Source organism: Mus musculus, chromosome 2, assembly GCF_000001635.26.
Source record: "Mus musculus strain C57BL/6J chromosome 2, GRCm38.p6 C57BL/6J".
In the NCBI taxonomy this organism is placed as follows: domain Eukaryota; kingdom Metazoa; phylum Chordata; class Mammalia; order Rodentia; family Muridae; genus Mus; species Mus musculus.
In genome coordinates, this window is record NC_000068.7 from 119479801 (window position 1) to 119501849 (window position 22049).

Sequence of the window (22049 nt, forward strand, 5' to 3'; positions counted from 1 at the left end):
AAATTGCAGACTCAAAAGCATTGAAAGCTAATCAAAAATCTCTAGTTGATCCAAATATTTTGGCAGATTATCAGATCTGCTAGTGCTGTCTAGATAGCAATCCTGAGAATCTTCACCACACACAAGTGATAAACAAGTTTTATCAATGTGTTCCTGATTATAAACAGAAAACTACAAATGGTGGGTGATATTTTACGAATATTTTATAGGATAGAAAGATTGCTCATCAATAAAAGAGCACTTGCTAGTCTTGGAGAGGACCTGGGTTTGTTTTACAGCACCCACATGGTGGCCCACAATCATCTGTATTCATTCCAGTTCCAGGGAATTTTCTGGCCTCCCAGAGACTAGACACACATGTTGATATATATGCATGCATGCAAACAGTGATAAAAATTTTTTGTTTTCATGATGCTTAGTAGAAATGACTTTTAACAAAACAAGTTTACTATGAGAAAAACCAAGCACAGGATTCAAAAGAGCAGTGGTAAATAAAAGTAACGGGCCAGCTTACAGGAGCATTCATAGAAGCCTAGAGTGGAAGCAAAGGATTGGAAGAACCCAAAGGTGATCAGCCCCCTTTAAGAAGAAATCAGTGCAGTACTGTAAGGGGGAAAGGTTGATGAATTAGATTGCCAAAGGTGGGAGAGACTGCTCAGTGGGTAAGAGCTCTTGCTTTACAAACAGGAGGCCATAAATTCAAATCCCTAACACTCACATGAAAGAAAGAAAGCCCCGGACAGCTGTACATGTTTGTATGCTAGCACTGGGGGGCAGACAGGCACATCCCAGGAGCTCACTGGTCAGCCAGCCTAGTCAAGAGCTTCCCATTCATTCAATAAGAGGCCCTGTCTCATTCTGATAAAGTACAGGCTGATAGAGGTAGATTTCTGTTGTCTGTTCTGCACTCCACACGATTCACCCAGACCAGCACATCTGTGTGCACACAACACACACTATACAAACAAAAAGTCAAGGCTGAAGAATCTAATAAAAGAATTGGAAAAACAAGTTTAAAACTCCACTGTTCAAATCAGAGTCAGAAGGCAGAATTTCTGGTGAAGAAGAAAAGAAATCCAACAGTTCTGATGTCATAGGCCTGTCTTTTAGAGAGAAAAGACCTTATCATTATTATGAATAAGACTTTTACTATTATTTTGGCAGGGGGTGGTGCTAGGGTTCAAATCCAAGGCCCTGAGAGTTTGCTTTACCATTGAGACACACCCTCACAATGGACAGATCACATATTGCCACACAATCCTTTTGTCTCTGCCTCTGAATAAAAAGTATGTGCTATCTGGGTTGTTTTTGTTTTTATGCTGGAAATTCACAAGCTCCCTCTTCCTATAAAACAATTTGAGATTGTTAAATGGGAGCTAGAGATGACTCAGTGGTCAAGACTGCTTGTTGCTTTTAGGACTGGAACTTGGTCCCTAGCACCAGTATTGGACAACTCAAAACAACCCATTACTCCAGCTCCAGGGTATTTAACACCACCTAGTCAAGAGCTTACACATCCGTATGTATACACACACACACACACACACACATACATACATACATGCACAAATGAAATAATTAAGTGTAGTAGCATGCATTTAATTCTAGCACTCAGAAGGCAGAAGCAGACTTTATATGTTCCAGACCAGTTAGAGCTATATGGTGAGACCCTGAATTAAAAAAAAAAAAAAAAGATATATATTTTTTAAATAGCCTCCATATCCCCCACATTGGTTTATGGTACAAATAACAGAAGCAACAAATTACTTATGAATATGAATTTCTATCATGAACACCCATCTCCTAATATTAAAAAAAAAAAGTGAGAGATGCTTCAGTGGGAAAAATTCTTGTCATGTAAGCCTGACAACCTAAGGTGAATCCTCAGAATGTGTGATGGAAGAAGAGAACAGACTCCTGAAAGTTGTCCTCTGACCTCCCAATATGTGCTGTGACATGCACGCATATGCATCCGAACATGTTAGTAATAATAAACTATGAGGTTTCAGGAAACACCTTACCCTAGCCTTCCTATAGTTTTTGAGATGCAGCCTTGGTGATACAAGCTGTAGTGGCTAATCCAGGTTGTCAACTTGACTATATCTGGAATGAACTACAATCCAGAATTGGAAGGCTCACCAGTGATCCTAATCTGGAGGCTGGGAGATAGAAGTTTCTGACCTGGATCTTGGAATGGAGATCTTGAGGCGTAGTGGCTATGGATTCCAGAAGATTAAGACAGATCTCCAAATTCAAGGTCATCTGGGATTAAAGGTGTGGTGGCACATACCTTTAATCTGGGCTACACCTTCTGCTGGAGACCTACATAAGGGCATTAGAAGAAGGAAGGAGTTCTCTCTCTCTCCTCTCCTCTCTCCTCTCCTCTCTTTCCTCTCTCTCCTCTCACTCTCCTCTCTCCTCTCTTCTTGGGACTGAGCAACTGCTAGATCCTTGGACTTCCATTCACAGCTGCTGCTGACCATTGTTGGGAGTTGGACTGCAGACTAAATCATCAACAAATTCCTTTACTATATAGAGACTACCCATAAGTTCTGACTCTAGAGAACCCTGACTAATACACAAGCTTTAAGCATAATTGCATCTGCCTGAATGCCCAGTTCTACTTGACTTGCTCATGAGACAGTAATAAGTAACTTTTTCACCAGGCTGACTCATGGTAGGAGTTTGACCTGAACCTGCTTGTGCCCTACAAATGTTCCTGCTACAGAAAAACTCTTGAGTCTTTAAAAGGACTAGGAAAAAACTTAGACCAGATAAGAGAGGGCATAAAGCAGCCGCAAGGCAGGACATACACACACTGCTGTGACTGCTTGGGTAATTCTAAAGGAAGGCCATGAAATACCTAACCTCAGGATACCAGTAAAAGAATGTAGTCATTTCTGGTAGGTCTCTTAATATAAAAAAAGTTATAAAACCAAGCTGTCCTTGATATACCATCCTCTTTCAGTGCAAATGCTAAATTACGTAAAATGGTTTGCCTCAGGACCATAGGTCAAATACTGAAGGATTCCTGCCCAGTGTTCTCCTTGTGCCTTACATTCTCTCAACCACCCTTTCAGAAGACATGTTAGTATATATTAATGAGACATAAAGCATCCCTTTTTAAAATATCTTGCGGGAAGGATTATTGCTTTTGAGTGACAGAACACCAAAACTAAAGCCAAACACTTTGGACTGTACTTTCACGAGAGACTAAGCACCCAGCTACAACCTTTTGGAGGGTCTAGCCAGAGACCTAAGGGACTAACATGTTAACTAAAGGTCTCCTATAGAGTGTATGTTGGAGGTTACCGTAAAAATACTTTACAGAGCTTAACTTTCTTGGCTGTTAGGGGACATAATCGCTGTAAGAAAACAAGCACAAATCTGTCAAAAGTCTGGTAAGTACTTAGGATGTGAATTTACAGGGAGAAACAGAATTTCACTTGAGAAAAACTACCCTATGACAACAGTTGGGCGACTTTCGGGAGATAGCCAGAGGTTGCCATAGAATTTTTTTTCTGAGAATTTAAAGGACAGAGACCTACAGTGGACTAAGAAATGCCTGCTGTCAGGAAACGCCACTAACTCAGAGATCTGCCTACCTTTGACACACGCCACCACTGTCTGGCTTTAAAAAAAATAAATAAATAACAACAAGAACAAATTTCTAGCCGGGCAGTGGTGGGCTAGAATCAAAAACTTTTTAGAAATTTGGGGTTTTTTTTTTTTTTTTTTTTTGGTTTTTGTTTTGTTTTGTGAGACAGGATTTCTCTGTATAGCCCTGGCTGTCCTGGAACTCACTTTGTAGACCAGGCTGGCCTCAAACTCAGAAATTCAACTGCCTCTGCCTCCCAAGTGCTGGGATTAAAGATGTGGGCCACCACATCCCAGCTGACTTTTTAATGTGTGTAGATGTTTGCCTATATGTTTGTGCACCACGTGCATGCAGTACCTCCAGAGGTCAGAATAGGACACCAGATCCCTTGGGATTGGAGTTGCAGTTATGAGCCACAACGTAGGTGCTAGGAATCAAACCCTGGGCCTCTAGAACAACAGCCAGTGTTTTTAAATGCTGCCATCTCTCCAGCATACCCCCCTTTTTATTAATGGACATGCTTTCTTACTACTGAGCCACAAAAGCTCTACACAACTCTATGCAATGCCCATTCATTCCAGTAAAGCACTTTGAATTAATAACTGAATAAGTGTTCCAGTAGACGAACTGGCCCAACAACCATTGAGGAAACCAGACATGGGACTGTTCACTATTAGCTTTATGGACAAAGGACAGTGTGATGTCAGATAAGCTGCTGTCAAGTTTGTAAGATACCATTTGAAGGACCCCTACCCCACAATCCCGCAAACACCTAAGCACAGAATGCTGAATTCATGGTCTTCTCTAGAGCTCTTGCAGTTGATAAAAAATAAAGCAGTTGATGAGGAGATAATAAAACTGACTGCAGGTGTTCACACGCATGGCTTTCCTAAGAAGCTACTCAACTCATGGAATAAGAATATTAAATATACTTCTGAAACAAGATATTGATGAAACAGAGTAACTGTAGGGCTGGAGAGGTGGCTCAACAGGCCATAGTGCTTGCTGTTCTTGCAGATGACTAGAGTTAGGTTTCCACATCAGACAGCTCACAACTCCTGTAACTCCATCTCCAAGAAATCCAACAATTTTTGTTTGCTACGGGCACATAAGCAGACACATTGACATTAATAAGAAAGCTGTAGTTCACTGTCTAGGGCAGCAAAGGAAAAGAACAAAAAGGAATAAAATGGCTAACCAGGCTGCCTGCCTGGGAACCTGACCACTGAGGCTCTTTCTAACTTTGCAAGTTATTTCAGTAGCATCCCCATCTCACTCCTCAAGGCTTAAGATATGTGGGGTTTGCCAGGCCAGCACTGGTGAGGCAGAGGCAGGTGGATTTATGAGTTCGAGGCTAGTCTGGTCTACAAAGTGAGTTCCAGAACAGCCAGAGATACACAGAGAAATCCTGTCTCGGGAGGAAAAAAAAAAAAAAAAAGATACCTGTATTTAGCTTTACTGGGTGTAGAAGCCACACTTTAAAAACAAACAAAAAAACCAACCAACCAAACAACAACAAAAAAAAAAACAGGGCTGAAGAGAAGGCTCAGCAATTAAGAGCACTGACTGCTTTTCCGGAGATCCTGAGTTCAATTCCCAGAAACCACATGTTGGCTCACAATCATCTGTAATGGTATCTGATGCTCTCTTTTGGTGTGTCTGAGAACACTGACAGTGTACTCACATACATAAAATAAATCTTTTCGGCCGGGCGTGGTGGCACACGCCTTTAATCCCAGCACTTGGGAGGCAGAGGCAGGCAGATTTCTGAGTTCGAGGCCAGCCTGGTCTACAAAATGAGTTCCAGGACAACCAGGGCTAGCCTGAGAAACCCTGTCTCGAAAAGATTGATTGATTGATTTTTTGGTTTTTTGAGACAGGGTTTTGGCCTCGAACTCAGAAATCCGCCTGCCTCTGCCTCCCGAGTGCTGGAATTAAAGGCATGCGCCACCATGCCCGCCTTTTTTTTTTTTTTTTAAATCCTGAAATACCTAAGTCTTCATTAAAAGATCACTTCTACATATGGACTGCCTCCATGTATTCCTAATAATCATGGGAGCCCCCACTTCTCAGTAGGCTGTCTCCAGCAGCTGGTTGATCTGTGGTCTCATCTGTCTTGGACTGAATCCCTCTCAAGTACTAGAAAGAAGAAGGACATGTAGAGCAACTATCAGTCAGATGGAATGGACCCAGTGCCATTCTGCTGCCTCCCACTCATCCTTTACACTTGCAATAATTACAACTTAAATACAGAAGTGGCGGCCAAGACCTTTAATCATAGCACTCAGGGGGCGGCAGGCAGATCTCTGTAAGTTCAAGACCAGCCTAGTTTACAGTTCCAGGCAGACAGAGCTATAGAGTAAGACCCTATCTCAAAGAAAGAAAGAAAGAAAGAAAGAAAGAAAGAAAGAAAGAAAGAAAGAAAGAAAGGAAGGAAGGAAGGAAGGAAGGAAGGAAGGAAGGAAGGAAGGAAGGAAGGAAGGAAGGAAGGAAGGAAGGAAGGAAGGGGAGAGGAGAGGAGAGGAGAGGAGAGGAGAGGAGAGGAGAGAGAGGAGAGGAGAGGAGAGGAGAGGAGAGGAGAGGAGAGGAGAGGAGAGGAGAGGAGAGGAGAGGAGAGGAGAGGAGAGGAGAGGAGAGGAGAGGAGAGGAGAAGAGAAGAGAAGAGAAGAGAAGAGAAGAGAAGAGAAGAGAAGAGAAGAGAAGAGAAGAGAAGAGAAGAGAAGAGAAGAGAAGAGAAGAGAAGAAAAGAGAAAAGAAAAGAAGCGAAGCCGGGCATGGTGGCGCACGCCTTTAATCCCAGCACTGGGGAGGCAGAGGCAGGCGGATTTCTGAGTTTGAGGCCAACCTGGTCTAAAGAGTGAGTTCCAGGACAGCCACTGGGGAGGCAGAGGCAGGCGGATTTCTGAGTTTGAGGCCAACCTGGTCTAAAGAGTGAGTTCCAGGACAGCCAGGGCTATACAGAGAAACCCTGTCTCAAACCCCACACCCCCCAAAAAAAAGAAAAGAAAAGAAAAAGAAAGATCAGACACATTTTACTTAAGTGGACATAATATAGAAGGAACTCAAAGTGAAAGAGCTAGTGCTATAAATAATTTATTAATAAATTTGCTGCACAAAGTAGAATCCAGTTAAGAAACCTGCATAGTAACTCGCCAACCAGGTCTGTTAGAAAGTGCTAGGATGGGTGGTAATGTCTGTTCAGCAAGGCTGACTTCCAGCTGGGCTCCATTCCCACAACAAAGGGAGGCTATCCTGACTTAACAGCTCGCCAATAGGCTCTTTCCCAAGGGACGCCCAACAGGGGGTCAGCAATTGTTAAATCCAGGTCTACTGCAAAAAAAAAAAAAAAAAAAAAAAAAAAAAAGAAAAGCCAACAGCAGTGAACTTAAATAATTTACCCATGCGTGGAAAAACCAGAGAGAGAGATTCTGGCAATATTTTTACTGTGTAAATCTCCCATCTGCACATGTGGCCAGACTTGCAGATTCCTGCAATTTAAATTGTTCAAAGTGGAGCCAGGACTGGAAAGGGAAGAGAGCGTCTATGGAGTGCATAAGCCTAAGGCGTGTGTACAAAGTCTTAGGAAACTCTTCTGGCCATGGCTGGCTCCTTTCTAAGCCTTAGTTAGAGCCCATCACACTCTATATTAAATGGCACCTTTTTCTTTATTCATCTCTAAGTGTTCAGAGTGATTTCTCACTGGGAAGGCATATTAATATTGATTCTAGAACAAATACACCTCACAAGTCTCTGAAGTAACCAAAGACTAAAAGATGTGTGACCCAAATACAGATTGAAAGTTTCTCTTTAAAAAGGCAATTGCCGGGCGAGGTGGCACACACCTTTAATCCCAGCACTTGGGAGGCAGAGGCAGGTGGATTTCTGAGTTCGAGGCCAGCCTGGTCTACAGAGTGAGTTCCAGGACAGCCAGGGCTACACAGAAACCCTGTCTCGAAAAACCAAAAATAAAAAAAAATAAATAAACAAAAAGGCAATAGCGCTGAGGATATAGCTCAGTTAGTAGGGTGTCATTCCTGCATGCTAGCCTCAGGGGTGTTTGTTTATTTGTTTGTTTTGGATTTTCTTTATAGCCCCTGGCTGTCCTGGAACAAAGTTGTAGATCAAACTGGCCTCAATCTCAGAGGTCTACCTGCCTCTGCCTCCCGAGTGCTGGGATTAAAGATGTGCACCACCACACCTAGTGACTTTAATACCTTAACACCACTCAAAACTAGGCATGGCCTTTGTCCTCTCACCTCTCTCTTCTCTCACTTCTCTCTCCTCTTACCTTTCTCTTTGTCTTCTTCTTTCCTCTCTCTCTCTCTCTCTCTCTCTCTCTCTCTCTCTCTCTCTCTCTCTCTCTCTCTCTCTCTCTTCCTCTTTTCTACCTTCTCTCTTTCCCCTGCATTTCTATAATAAAGCTCTAAAACCATTAAAAAAAAAAAAAACTGGGCATGGTTTTGCAATTCCATTACTGGAGAGGTGGAGGCAGGAGAATCAGAAATTCAAAGTCGTCTTTAGGTACACATTCAGCTCAAGGTTATCCTAGGCTATCCCTGCCCGCCCCCCTACACACACACACACACACTCACACACACTCACAAAAAGCAAAAGAGGTAATCCCACCACTTAGAAGACTGTGACCGGGAAAATCTTGAATTCAGCACCATCCTAAGTTTTATATGAGAATCTATCTTTTTAAAAAAAAAATTTTAAGTCAACAGCCAGGCAGGTGTGGTGAGGCATGTCTTTAATCCCAGATCTTAGGCAGAGGCAGGATGATCTCTAAGAGTTTGAGGCCTGCCTTGTCTCTTTATTGAGCAATAGGATAGCTAGAAGAACATAGCATAGAGAGAACTTGTCTCGAAACAAAATGTTAACATATAACACTGGAGAGATAGTTCAGACGTGAGAAGAGCTTCAGAGGACTGGAATTGGGTTTATTAGCACCCATGTCCGGAGGCACACGACTGTCTGTAACTCTAGCTGGCCTCCAAGGCACCAACACATGGCATATACTTACATAAAATCTTTAAAAGGCAAAACAAAAAACAAACAAACAAAACAAAAACTGATTTGACCCCTTGGGAGTAGCGTAATTGTGTTTAGCTACCCTTAATGTTTACAGTTACCTTGTTGCTTGAGCCTGTGTATACATAGATAACTAAGGATTATCTTCTAAACCCTGCCTAAAACAAGATATGTAACTAATTATATCTTCCAAACCCGGTGGATGCATGACTGTAATGACCTCTCGCCTTTATCTCTATGTTCTGACAAGTTATCTGATAAGCTAGGAAGTATTGAAGAACCTTGTGAGTGTCAGTTTGAGTATGTGTATGTACAGTGTCTGGGAATAGCTGTCTATTGGGCTCTCCAGCTGGCCGCTTTGAATCTGTCAGCCCCAAGACACTAAGTACTCTGCCGACACTAAAACTTCCCAAGAACTGAAGCTGAGGATGTAGTCCTGAAATAGAGGGCTTGTCTAACACGCAGAGTCCTCTGTGTCTAAACCCCAACCCCAAAATCCCAAAACCAAACCTAAGTACTTATACACCAGGAAGGTGGAGCTACAATGTGCTCTTCTGTGTACTCTGGTGTAGAGCCTTGCCTTAAGGAGTGGTAGAAACACAGAGTTTCAAATCTGTCACCTTTGAAATTACAGCTATTGAAATGGCCTGAGACAACCCAGGTGAGGTGCAGGGCAGGCATAGAATGTTTGGGCATGGTGGTGCACGCCTTTAATCCCAGCACTTGGGAGGCAGAGGCAGGCGGATTTCTGAGTTTGAGGCCAGCCTGGTCTACAGAGTGAGTTCCAGGACAGCCAGGACTATACAGAGAAACCCTGTCTTGAGAAAGAAGAAGAAGGAGGAGGAGGAGGAGGAGGAGGAGGAGGAGGAGGAGGAGGAGGAGGAGGAGGAAGAAGAAGAAGAAGAAGAAGAAGAGTGTTTAGCTAAAGAAATCTTCAACTGTCAGATTGCTAAGGTCTAGACCTTAACTTGGCCAAGCCAGGGAGGCTTTGTGGAGAAATGGCTCAGTGGTTAAGAGCACTTCCTACTCTTCCAGAAGTCCTTGAGTCCACATTAGGTGACTCAAAACCACCTGTAATTCCAGCTCCAGAGGATCTGTCAGCCTCTTCTAGTCTCTACAGGCACTTTACTAGTATGTATACAAACACACACACAAACACAAATTTAAAGTCTGTTTTTAAATAGAGGGTTGTGCTATAGCAAATATTTCTTATTGTATTTACGTTAGTCTTGTTCTGAGATTCAAACTAACCCAGGGAGTATTTGAAAACATATTTCCTGGTTTTATCAAACATCCCCCAGGAGGACTAGGCATGATGACAAACATGAGTAATTCTTTTTTTTTTTTTTTTTTTTAAATATTTTTAAAGATTCATTTATTTGTTATATGTAAGTACACTGTAGCTGTCTTCAGACACACCAGAAGAGGGAGTCAGATCTTTTTACGGATGGTTGTGAGCCACCATGTGGTTGCTGGGATTTGAACTTCAAACCTTCGGAAGAGCAGTCGGGTGCTCTTACCCACTGAGCCATCTCACCAGCCCCCAAACATGAGTAATTCAAAAACTTGGGAGGTAAATGAATGAAGAGGACAAGGACAAGCCTACCTACAAATCAAGTTTAAGGCTAGCATGACTGTCTGTAAGTACTAAAGGACAGTGACTTCCTCAAGGCTGTTTTCTGGAATTTTCAGGGCACTGAGTCTATCTATTCTTGGCTACTTAAATTGAAATGTTAATTTTACTAACCTTATTTGTGACTTTTGTTATAGTCAAACGTGCTTCAAAATGCTCAGTGAAACAATGGCTAAAGACACTGAGCAGCGATTCCACAGAACCTTTAATTTTTCTGCAGGAAATATTGAGTGCATCAAATTCATGTGCAACAGTTTCATCCCTCCGCTTTATGTGCACCACTGCCTCACATTTATTAGCTACTTCTCTTGCTGTGATAAAATATCATGACCAAAGCAAATTTAAAGAAAGAGAGGGTTTTGTGTAGGCTCCAGAGGAACAGGAGTCCTTTATGGAGGCGAAGTGGTAAGCATTGTGGCTAGAGTAGCAAGCTTAGAGCTTGCAGTTTGAACCAACAGCAAGAATCAGAGAATGAAATGGCAATGGTGTGTGGCTTTTAAGTCTCAAAAGTCCCCAGGTATGTATTTCTTCCAGAAAGAACACACCCCCTAAACTTATCTTAATAGGACATCCACTGGGGACTGAGTATTTAAACATCTGAGCCTAAGGGGACATTCTCATCATCTCAGAAGGTCACTGTGCCTCATTCTTCAAGACTGAAGAATGGGAGATTGAATTGGGATTTGTAACTGAGCTACATAATGAACTTTCTAAAACACTAAGGCATGGTAGCAGGTGTTCTTAACCCCAACACTGGAGAAATGTAGGCAGTGTTAATCCCACTGGGAACACCACTACCACAATTTTGAGCCACATTTAAAGCAAGCTTTAATTAAATATCTGCCAGAAAGATGGACTCTGGTCAGGTCCATTCCTGGGTTCCCAGAAAATGGTGAAGAGTCACATCCAGTGGCATAAAAAGGCAACCCATAAGGCCACTGTATTTCCCATCAGATTCGACCAGGGGCAAGCTTATATGCTAACATACTTCCTGCCTATGTACCTCTGCCTACATCCAATCAGGCAAGTGTACAACATCCTAACAGATTTCCTGTGGATTACATGTGACCAAGCGCATCCAGTGTGGTTGTTTTCCCCCATAAAGAATTGCCGCCAGCATTTCAGGAGATATCTGTCATTGGGCAAGGGGCTTACAGGTTAGAAGGACTTTTCTTTCATGAGTCTCTTAGGCACAATAATTAAAACTTAAAACAACATTGGCTCTCAAAGCCAGAGCATCTTCAGCTAAATAGCCAGTTGAAGCTTAGCCTGAGCTCTGTGAAAGCCCCTTCTGGTTAAGGTGGGGATATGTAAAATACGCACCTTAGTTCCTAGTGCCAGAGTCCTAAACCGAACACTGATTACTATATAAAAACAGTTTTCTCTTCTAAGAGTTTTGAACCTTTTCCACTCTAAAGTTGATTCTCTTTTCTGTTTTTATTTTCAGTTCTGGGAATAGAACTTGACCTCCCTAATGCCAGTGTTTTAGGCAAGCAATCTACCACTGAGCCCCCTAAAGCTAACATACCAAACAGAACACATTCTTCCTGTGGTCAAACTAGCCACACCCTGACTACACTTCCCCATTCAAATTCCTTTAATTATGGATAGCAAATACCTGTGTATATGGATAGTATAGCCTGTGGGCAGGCTATACATTGTTAAGAAAATGCCAGCTGTATAATGTTACTCTGGCACAATAATTAGTTTGGGGCTCAAGAAACCAGAGCACCACAGGTTATGTGAGGTGGCGTAGCTAGTTGAGATGGCTGTGTGCAGGCTTTATTTTAGCATTTCAGGGTTATAAGAGATGGAATCTTGTTCACACCAGCACAGTGAGTTGCTGAAAGGTCTAATTCACTTGATAGGTGGCTGACTTAATCAGGGTTACACCATGACCAAAGCAACTTGGGGAGGAAAGAGTTTATTTGGCTTACAATTCCACAGCACTGTTTATCCGGAAGGAAGTCAGGACAGAAACTCACACAGGACAGAAACCTTGAGGCAGAAGCTGACACAGGAGCTATGGAGGAGGGCTGCTTTACTGACTGCCTCCTCACGTCTTACTCAGCCTGCTTTCTTAGAGAGCCAGGAACGCCAGCCCAGAGGTGACATCACTCCTCTCAGATGACTATAGCTTGTGTCAAGTTAACAACAACAACAAAAAAGGCAGCACAGTGGTCATTGACTTAGCACACTGTAGAGCCTGGGGACGTGGGGGAGGATAGACGAGGATTGTGCCTTCCTGAAGTTACAGTTGTGCTTTCCTCCCTTCAGGTGCAGCCTGCAGCACTGTAGCAGAAAAGCACTTGCTTGAGGTGATCTGTAGACTTCTTGTTTTAAATTCACTGGACTTTTTTTTTTTATTATTGCTTTGAGGTACTGGGAGTTGTACCCAAAGGAACTGTCCTGGAACTCACTCAGTAGTCCAGTCTGTCCTCGAACTCAGAAACCTGCCTGCCTCTGCCTCCCAAATGTTGGGATTAAAGGCATGTGCCAGTCGGGCGTGGTGACACACGCCTTTAATCCCAGCACTTGGGAGGCAGAGGCAGGTGGATTTCTGAGTTCGAAGCCAGCCTGGTCTATAGAGTGAGTTCCAGGACAGCCAGGGCTTCGCGTGCACCACCACTGCCCAGATAATCCTGGAACTCTTTATGTAGACCAGACTGGCCTTGAACTGACAAGACCCACCTGACAAAACTCTGCCTGTTGATTGCTGGGCCATCACACCCAGCCTAAATGAAGTATTTCTTAAATACTGTGGTATATTATATGGTCTAGCATGACACTGTTGTGTTTGAAGTGATATGAGAAAACATACAGGGGGTAAAGCTATAGCTTAATGGTAAAACATTTACCTAGCATATGTAGAGCCCTACAGTCAATCTCCAGTACTTTAAAGGGGGAGGGGGTAGTGCCCACATTTAATACTCAGGAGCCAGAGGCAGGTGGACCTCTGTGGGTTTGAGGCCACCCTGGTCTCCAAAGTGGGTTCTAGGTCAGTGGTGAGGCTTTGTCTCAAGAAGAAAAATAATTCACAGGGATTTTATCCTCACCCAATTGTCTTGAACTTACTTCCTCTTGTGTAACTAAACTTGTTAATCCCTCAGTAACCTTCCAGTTCACTGCCTGAAGCTTGAAAGGTGAGCTGTGGGGCTCAGCCAGTGGTCTAAGATGTGCTGGTCTCAGCCAGCCGTGGTGGCAGTGCATGTGGCAGCAGTCCAGCAGAGGCAGGCGGATCTCTGTGAGTTCAAGACCAGCCTGGTTTACAGAGTGAGTTCCAGGACAGCCAGGGCTATACAGAGAAACCCTGTCTCAGAAAACAACAAAACAATAACAAATACAACAACAAATTACACACACACACACACACACACACACACACACACACACACACACACACACACATATATATATATATATATATATATATATATATCAGTCTCTTCCTTGTTAGTATGGCTGGTAATAGTAAAAGTTCACTCTTTCTAGAATGTATGTATGTGTGTGTGTATATATATATATATACATATATGTGTGTGTGTATATGTGTGTGCGTATATGTGTGTGCGTGTGTGTGTGTTTCTTCCTTGTTAGTATGGCTGATTAAATAGTGAAAGTTCACTCCTTCTAGAATCAAATGGCTCCTGATTCAACTGCCTGTGATTTTAAGTCAGTTTGAATAAACAACCAGGAATGTCCACAAGTCTTCTATTAAATTCTCCATTATCTCTTCTGCTCTCCATCCTTCAGACCTTATAATCAGATTTAGGGTATTGCAGAATGTGTAGTCTATCATAATACCTGAAAAGCAAAGCAAAACAAAACAAATCAGGATCTTGGAGGCGGTCTCTAAAAAATGATGTAAGGTTTTTTGTTGGTAGTTTGCTGATTTGGTTGGTGGATTTCTAATTTTCATTTTATGTGTATCGATGTTTTGTTTGCATGTATGTTAATGCACCTTGAGCCTGTTGCTCAAGGAGGCTGTGTTAGACCTGGGTCAGGGGAACATTTCCAAGACAGTCTGATTAAAGCAAGCTGTGTTTAGAAGTGCACAGGGCCAAGCAGTGGTGACGCAAACCTTTAATCCCAGCACTTGGGAGGCAGATGCAGGTGGATTTCTTAGTTCGAGGCCAGCCTGATCTACACAGTGAGTTCCAGGACAGCCAAGGCTACACAGAGAAACCCTGCCTCAAAAAAACAAAATAACAAAGCAAAACAAAAGAAGTGCACAAGGGACTGGCCAGAGAAATTCCTCTCTGTAAGTCAGGGTTTCAGAGGGCAGCACCTCGCTGACTTTTGAGATCCCTGTTATAGGGAAAGGTTAGGGTTGGCAGAAAACAGCTGTTGAGATAATTGGCTGTTATCACCTGGACAGAAGAGTGGGGTCTCAGCCTCAAGGCCATCTGTAGGGTACATAAGTGTGATAGTAGCACCTGGACAGTAGAGTGGAGAACTCAGGGCTCAAGGCCATCTGTGGGGTAGATAAGTGCAAGAATACATCATGTGCAAGGGGAGTCACCTACCACAAATGTTCAGTGGGTGTCAAGGCAAAGGGGTGAGTATGCATCATCGGTTACAAGCCCAGCATAGGTTGAAAACCATGGTTTGGGCTGGAGAGATGGCTCAGCAGTTAAGAACACTGACTGCTCTTCCAGAGGTTCTGAGTTCAATTCCCAGCGACCACATGGAGGCTCATAAGCATCTGTAATGGAATCAGATGCCCTCTTCTGGTGTATCTAAAGACAGCAACAGTGTACTTACATCCATTAAATAAATAAATAAATAAATAAATAAATAAATAAATAAATAAATAAATAAATAAATCTTTTAAAAAACCATGGTGTGCAGGATACATTATGCTAAAGAAATAGTAACTTATTCTTGGAAGACATGGAGACTTAGTAACGATGTCCAACAGGTGGCTCCTTAACAACAGTGTGGCCCCGGTTTTGATTTCACAGCTGGAAGAGGATTTTTAACTTCTTAAGACACTGGCAAGTTTAGAACAGGGGGTTGTGAAGCAGGGGGAAAAAGTAGTCAAATCACAAGAAATGAATTGGATACCTTTATCCATAAATACAAGAGACAGTTTTAGGATGATGCTAGAGTCAGAAATGAGGCAATACAAAGCATGTATGGATTTGTCATGAGTGAAGACTGGATGTACAAAAAGTTTAAAAATATTTTGCAGGCCTTACTTCTTGTGTCCGTGATGTGATTTGGTTTTATCTGTCTTTTTTTTTTGTTGTTGTTGTTGTTGTTGTTGTTCTTTTTTTGGTTTTATCTGTCTTGAGAAAGTGTCTTGCAATGTTGCCCAGACCTGTCTCCAACTCCTGGACCCAGGTGATCCTGCTGCCCCAGTTCCTGGGTAGCTGAGAGGACAGTCACATTGTCCTTGATTGACAGGATGCATTGAGTTTCCAGGTTCTTAATGTCTAGTCAGGAAAGAGTAAACGAGCACAGTTTGTAAACACAACAAAGTAACTTTATTCAAAAGGAAGCTGTAAGCACAGGTCACAATCAGACCACAAGCTCTGGGCTCCAGGGTATTGTCTGGGACTACTTCTTATGGAATCAAAAGGAAGGGAGGAATGGTTACTAAGGGCCATTGTTTGAGTGGTTCTTTATTTTGATAGACAGATATAAGTTATGTAACCTCTTTTCTACTGCATATGGTTGACCACATGATTACTCAGTTATACATAGGCATAAGTAGATAAGTAGAGGGTTCTCCCAAAAACTTCATTTAGAGAACAGTTTGCTATGTTGCACATGTGCTCAAAACCAGTTTGGGCGTCTTCAAAGCCAGGCATAACTGGGATAGAGTTGAATAGAATCTCTGTGTTTGATGACCAGTACCAGAGAAAGTTTATTGCATTGTTTAGAGAGGGATGTTGTTGCCTGTGCCCTGGACTGCTCGCCGCCCCAGCCCTTGGGGGTTGGAGATGAGGTGGCACAGAGTCAAACCCCACTGCTGCGAGCTCCTTTAATGCCCTCCACCCGCACCCACATTGGTCCCAAGAAAGCATCTTTTCTAAACAACAGTTCCTGATTGGCTGGCATTATTTGTACTAGCAATGCTTGGTCTCTCAGGCAGTCCTCAATTAGGTCTTCCTGTAGGAACACTGGTGTCTCAGGCAGTCTTCAATTAGGTCCACCTATAGGACATTTTTTGTTGCTGCAAAGCTCCAGTGTTTACATAGATGTGGCCCTGCCATTCCTGCTACAGGATGTGTATGAGCAACAGGAAGGCAGGGCATCCTAACTTGCTAACTGGTTGCTAGGGGTATTGTTCCAAGAAGAATATGTGTATGCACAGTACATACAGGAAAGAGTTTCAGTTTGCAAAGTGTCTTAACTAAAGAGGGGTATCTGTCTGATCGAAGAGAAACGGATTCCCAGTATATTCCCTATACATCTTCTACTCAACATGCCACCATGCTTGGCAATAAAATTATATTATATTAATTATACAATATTGTTTTATTTATTTACTTACTTATTAAATAGTTTCTCTATGTAGCTTTGGCTGTCCTGGAACCAGCTCTGTAAACAGGTTAGTCTCCAACTCAGAGACCTGCCTGCCTCTGCCTCAGGAGTGCAGAGATTAAAAGTGTGCACCACCACTTCCCAGCTGTGGTTTTCGGCTTTTGTGTACAGTCTGTGGAGTGACAGCTCTGAGATAGCCAGGCACATGGTGGTGCATCGTTATACTCCCAGCACTCGGGCAGCACGGCTAGGCTAGTGAGGTGAGTTAGAGATAAATAGTGAGACTCCATCTAAAACAAAAAAACCTAAACTAACATGTCTTAAGCTCAATCAAAAGGGCTAGGGGTTGGGGGAGAGGATCGGTGAGGGAGCTTATAAGCTAACAAGCACTGAGCTAAGACTTTGACTTTTTGGATGTTTGTTGGTTGGTTTTTGGGACAGGTTTTCTTTGTGTGACTCTGGCTGACCTGGAATTCTGTAGACCAGCCTGGCCTTGAATTTACAGAGATCCCTCTGCCTTTGTCTCTCTAGTGCTGGGATAAAGGTGTGTACCACTACTGCCCAGGTGACTTTCACATTTTTAAATATATCTTAAACTCTGGCCATGGTCAACATGTTTGCTTTTATCTCAGTCTTAAGTACTAATATTAACTCTCTCAGTCCACACATTACACACACATATCACACATAGGTGCGCATATGATTAAGGAAGCTGCAAAAGGATGTTTCAAAGAGAACCAATTGAAGGGCAGCAGAAGGCTGATGGGCTGGAAAGGAATCTCCATGGGGATTTTTTTTATTAAATATTTTCTTTATATACATTTGAAATGTTATCCCGAAAGTTCCCTATACTCTCCCTCCGCCCTGCTCCCCTTCCATGGGGATTTGATAATGTCAAGTTTGGAGGTCTGCTGGAGGTTCCACCCCAGAGTCAAGCCTGGGAGGTCAGAGTTGAGGTTAGCCTCAGAGTCAAGTTAGCCACACAAGCAAGGTGTGGGACTGTGGAGGCTGAAGAGGCAAAAGACAGGGCTGGGCCAGAAGGATGAATAGACAACAATCCCAGACAGACTATCACATAAATACATATTTGATGACTGAGTAGGTTGGGTCAGCAGTGAGGAGACTGAGCCAAGCTGAGGTCCCTGAGAAAGTCAGGAGTTCTCTGCCTGTCAATCCTCCTGACACACGGGCGGTCAAATGACAGACTGCAAGGCTAGATGTCTTCCTCTTGGTAGGGTCCAGGTGAGGGTGAGCCACGCTTTTCTCAGGCTCGTGTTTTCCGTGACCCCACAGGTCTGTTTTTGCATGTTTGTGGGAGTAAGGCACACATGTGTACAGGTACATGTGCTTGCATGTATGGAGGACAACCTTGGACATCTGCTACCTTTTCTTATTTTCTGGCGGGGTCTCTCATTGGCTTGGAACTCAGCAAGCAGTCTACACTGACTGCCCAGCCAGCACCAGGGATCTGTCTGCCCTACTTCTCCAGCTCCTGGGCCGTACCCCGCTCCTGTCACTCGGATTCTGGAGATCAAGTTCAGGTCCTCCTGTTTGCTCTACAAGTACTTCAGTGACTGAGCTGTCGCTCCAGCCCCATTTCTGGCTGTTCTTATATGATTGTAATACTCCTAGGTACAGATACACTCCTGATTGATTCTGAAAAATTTGTAGGGTTGCACTTGTCTTAGTTTTAGGGACAAGTTATGTATCTGCCTTGTGGATGATAGCAAACAAAAGCTAGTGTTTACGTGCCCAGCAAGGTACAGAGTCATCTGTCTCTGTATTTGTACTCAAAATAGGGTTCAAAGCTGTTTGTAAAATGGAGTCTCTCGGGACAAGGCAGAGTATGAAAAACCACTGTTTTACACAATATGGAGTAATGTAGAACACAGCCTGATCACCACCTCTAGATTCCTAAGAGCAAATGGTTTTGTTCCTTTCCTTTCCTTTCCTTTCCTTTCCTTTCCTTTCCTTTCCTTTCCTTTCCTTTCCTTTCCTTTCCTTTCCTTTCTTTCCTTTCTTTGTTTTTTTTTGTTTTTTGTTTGTTTGTTTGTTTTTGAGACAAGGTCTTGCATGTAGTCCTGGATGTCAAGGAACTCAAAAAGATGTGTCAGACAAGTGCTGGGATTATGTGCATGCACATGTGATGTGACTACAGCAATCACATCAAACCACACATTAACTTTTGTGCAAACCTTACCACCAAGGCTACCAGCACATGTAGCAAGCAAAGTAATTTGGACTTTCTGACTCGTCCTTTTATAATTTTTATTAGTGCATCTAGTGGTGTTATATTTAGTTGTTTCCAAATCATTTTTCTGATGTGTGTGACCCTTCTTCTTCACTTGTATGGCAGGTCCCTTTGCTATTAAGAAGCTTTTTGCAGGACAGCCAGGGCTACACAGAGAAACCCTGTCTTGAAAAACCAAAAAAAAAAAAAAAAAAAAAAACCAAAAAAAAAAAAAAAAGAAGAAGAAGCTTTTCGGTTTTAAGAGATTTCATTGGTCAATTGTTTTTCTTCTTTCCTGTGCTACCAGAGGCCCATTCAGGCTTCATAAGTTAGTCAAATGTGCTTTTCTAAAAATATTTATGGGATGCATATGAGAATTAAATTACCCTTGGTTCTGTTGGAACAGAATTGTGTTGTATGCGCTCCACAGTTCACAGTGACCAGTGACCCTGTGCCATCACAGTGACCAGTGATCCTGTGCCTTCATAGTCTCCGATTTGGGGGGGGGGGGAGAAGGGCGATTTCGAGACAGGGTTTCTCTGTATAGCCCTGACTATCCTGGAACTCACTTTGTAGACCAGACTGGCCTCGAACTCAGATATCTGCCTGCCTCTGCCTCCCGAGTGCTGGGATTAAAGGTATGTGCCACCACGCCCAGCATAGTCCCCAATTTTAACTATGGATTAGGTATTGGATAATAGAGCTTTTGGAAGATATATACATAGTCTATGAATGTTATACTTGCAAATGTATGTGCACTGTGTGCCCAAGAAAGCCAAAAGAGGACATCAAATTCTATTGAACTAGAGTTATAGACAGTTGTGAGCTGTCATGTGGGTGCTGGACCATGAACCTGAGTCCTCAGAAAGAGCAGTTAAGTGCTTTGAACCAGTATGGACACAACCTGCTATCCTTTGTAGTGCCTGCTCCTGCTCTGCTCATATGAAGTCCTGTGTACCTGAAACTAAATAAATGGGCCTTAGTGTGATGTTTAAATGGGGTATGTGTTGTCTCCAATACTCAAATTGCCCCATTAGTCTTTGTGCTTTGTATTTCAATGCAGGTGTCCCTGTTGTCATAATTCTGTCTGTCACGGTCCTGCCTGCCATCTTATGAGCATGTAATGAAAGATCCTGACAGGATGTAAAAGGTCACAGAAGCCCTGAAATTGGCAAAATAGATCTCATTGTTAGCAGAACTAGCTTCACTGACTTTTAGAAAAATAGAGGTGCACAATGCTCTGGCCGCTCCTCGAACCTGTGTGTCTGCCAATGCTCTGACCAGGTGTGTGCCCATTGCCGCGCCTCACTGCCAGGTGCTTGTGATATTGGTTGCTATATTGGTTGCTGGGAAAGAGTTGGAAAATCTCCCCAGCAACCATAGTCGGAGCCAATCCAGAGTTGCTGCACCTTCATTAGACTCCTTCCTTGTTTCCCTCCCATACCCATTTCTTGACGAATCAATCATTTTAGAATAGACGTACATTATTTAGATCTGGAAATCCCCTACTCCCCCTTTCTCCTTTCCCCCTTAAGGACCTATAAAAACTGGGACCTCTTTTCCCTCGAGGTCGACTCCTCTACCCCTGCGTGGGATACGAGTCGTCCCCAGAGCTCTGGCTTTCCCCAAATAAAGCCTCTTGTTCTTTGCATCAAGCTTGGTCTCTCGTGAATTCTTGGGGGTCTGCTATTATCCCGAGGCCTGAGCGAGGGGCTCCTCTCGGAGTCTTTCAGTAACACCCAACAACATTTACAAGTGGCTTTGTCTCTGCTTCTGTTGTTTTTCCCTTGCTAACTGTCCAACTCTTGTTTCTAAGGATTTGTGTGTGTGTGTGTGTGTGTGTGTGTGTGTGTGTGTGTGTGTGCATAGTGTATGTAGTTTTATATTGTGAGCATGTGCACGTGAGTGCTGTGCATGTAGAAGCCAGACATTCACACAATATCTTCCATTTTCACTCTCTGTCTTATCATTTAGGTTTTGTTTCCAGACAGGGTCTCTTATGAAGCCCTTATCACTATGATGATCAGGATGGCCTCAAACTCACAGAGATTCTCTCGAGGGCTGGGAGTCAAAGTGTTCAGCCATATCACCATTCCACCTTCTCTCTCTCTCTGTCTGTCTCTGTCTCTGTCTCAAGATTTATTTATTTTACGTATATAAGGACACTGTAGCTGTCTTCAGACACACCAGAAGAAGGCTTCCATTACAGATGGCTGTGAGGCACCATGTGGTTGCTGGGAATTGAACTCAGGACCTCTGGAAGAGCAGTCAGTGCTCTTAACCACTGAGCAATCTCTCCAGCCCCCACCTTATCTCTTAAGACAGGGTCTCTAGCAAACTCAGAACTGGACAATTGTCTAGACTAGCTGGCCAGTAAACTTCAGGGACCTTCCCATGTGATGGTTAATATTGCTCGTCAACTTGACAGGATCCAGGGTTACCCATGAGACAAGCCCCCTGGAGTTAGATAGATTAGGCTAATTTAGACATGCCTATGAAGTTTAGTTTTATTTTCTTTCTTTTTGTTTGTTTGTTTTGTGTTGTTGCTGAGACAAGGTTTCTCTGTTCAGCAAGCCCTGGCTGTTCTGGAACTTGCTCTGTAGATCAAGCTAGTCTCAAACTCAGAGATCCATCGGCCTCTGCCTCCTGAGTGCTGGGATGAAAGGCATATGCCACCACTGCCTGGCTGAAGTTTTTCTTTCTAATTACTGGGTGTGTGTGTGCACAGTTGGGGTGGGGCAGGGGCACATGAGCCATGGTGATCTGTGGAGGTCAGAGGACAGTTTTACAGAGTCAGTTCTTTCCTTCTGCTTTTATGTGAGACCTACAGATGGAATGCAGTTGGAGAGGCTCCTTTTTCAGTGCAACTACCCACTGGCCCATCTCACCAGCCTGGGGTGTTCTCGATCACATTAACTGAAGTGAGAATGTTCACCCTGAATGTGTTGAGCAATTTTGGCATCTGCTAGCAGAGAACCAAGGGGAAAGCCCTTGCTTTATGCCTGCTCTCTTTTTCATCTTGCTGGCTAGTGCATCTTCCTGGTTCATGGGTTTTATCTAGCCTG